The sequence below is a fragment of the Oncorhynchus gorbuscha genome, linkage group LG13 (assembly GCF_021184085.1).
Source record: "Oncorhynchus gorbuscha isolate QuinsamMale2020 ecotype Even-year linkage group LG13, OgorEven_v1.0, whole genome shotgun sequence".
Lineage (NCBI taxonomy): Eukaryota > Metazoa > Chordata > Actinopteri > Salmoniformes > Salmonidae > Oncorhynchus > Oncorhynchus gorbuscha.
Genome location: NC_060185.1, coordinates 52742952 through 52744872, shown reverse-complemented (window position 1 = coordinate 52744872; position 1921 = coordinate 52742952).

Genomic DNA, 1921 nt, shown 5'->3' with positions numbered 1-1921 from the left:
CACAGGACACCGGATAAGACAGGAGAAATACTCCAGATATAACAGACTAACCCTAGCCCCCCGACACATAATCTACTGCAGCATAAATAAATAAAATACTGGAGGCTTTGACAGGAGGGGTCAGGAGACACTGTGGCCCCATCCGATGATACCCCCGGACAGGGCCAAACAGGCAGGATATAACCCCACCCACTTTGCCAAAGCACAGCCCCCACACCACTAGAGGGATATCTTCAACCACCAACTTACCATCCTGAGACAAGGCCGAGTATAGCCCACAAAGATCTCCGCCACGGCACAACCTAAGAGGGGGCGCCAATGCTCTCCGAAGAACCATCAATCAGGCAAAGCGCCAATACAGGTCTAAGATTGAATCGTACTACACCGGCTCCGACGCTCGTCGGATGTGGCAGGGCCTGCAAACTATTACAGACTACAAGGGGAAGCACAGCCGAGAGCTGCTCAGTGACACGAGCCTGAAAATAAAAGAGCCGCACACTCTAGGAGCTCAGATGCAAAAATGTAATTACCAACGTTTCGACAGCCATGATGATGAAGACAGCTTGGCTGTCGAAACGTTGGTAATTACATTTTTGCATCTGAGCTCCTAGAGTGTGCGGCTCTCTTTTATTTTCAAGTTTTCTACTCCGCTAGCCAGCACCTCGTCTTAATAGGTGTGCGTTTAATTTTCTTCTAGAAAGTGACACGAGCCTACCAGACGAGCTAAATCACTTCTATGCTTGCTTCGAGGCAAGCAACACTGAGGCATGCATGAGAGCATCAGCTGTTCCAGACAAATGTGTGAGCTCTCCGTAGCCGACGTGAGTAAGACCTTTAAACAGGTCCACATTCACAAGGCTGCTAGGCCAGACGGATTACCAGGACGTGTGCTCCGGGCATGTGCTCACCAACTGGCTGGTGTATTCACTGACATTTTCAACATGTCCCTGATTGAGTCTGTAATACCAACATGTTTCAAGCAGACCACCATAGTCCCTGTGCCTAAGAACACTAAGGTAACCTGCCTAAATTACTACAGACCCGTGGCACTCATGTCCGTAGCCATGAAGTGCGTTGAAAGGCTGGTAATGGCTCACATTAACACCATTATCCCAGAAACCCTCGACCCACTCTAATTTGCATACCACTCAAACAGATGATGCAATCTCTATTGCACTCCACACTGCCCTTTTCGACCTGGACAAAAGGAACACCTACGTGACAATTCTATTCATTGACTACAACTCAGCGTTCAACACCATAGTGCCCTCAAAGCTCATCACTAAGCTAAGGATCCTGGGACTAAACACCTCCCTCTGCAACTGGATCCTGGACTTCCTGATGGGCCACCCCCAGGTGGTGAGGGTAGGTAGCAACACATCTGCCATGCTGATTCTCAACACTGGAGCTCCTCAGGGGTGCGTGCTCAGTCTCCTACTGTACACCCTGTTCATCTACGACTGCATGGCCAGGCACGACCCCAACACCATCATTAAGTTTGCATATGTCACAATAGTGGTATCGGGATCACCGACAACAACAAGACAGCCTATAGGGAGGAGGTCAGAGACGTGGCTGGGTGGCGCCAGAATACCACCCTATCATTCAACGTAATCAAGAAAAGGAGTTGATTGTGGACTACAGGAAAAGGAGGGCCAGGCACACCCCCATTCTCATCAACAGGGCTGTAGTGGAGCAGGTTGACAGCTTCAAGTTCCTTGGTGTCCACATCCCCAACAAACTAGAATGGTCCAAACACACCAAGACAGTCATGAAGAGGGCACGACAAAACCTATTCCCCCTCAGGAGACTGAAAAGATTTGGCATGGGTCTTCAGATCCTCAAAAGCTTCTACAGCTGCAACATCGAGAGCGTCTGGTTGCATCACTGCCTGGTATGGCAACTGCTCGGCCTGTTATGC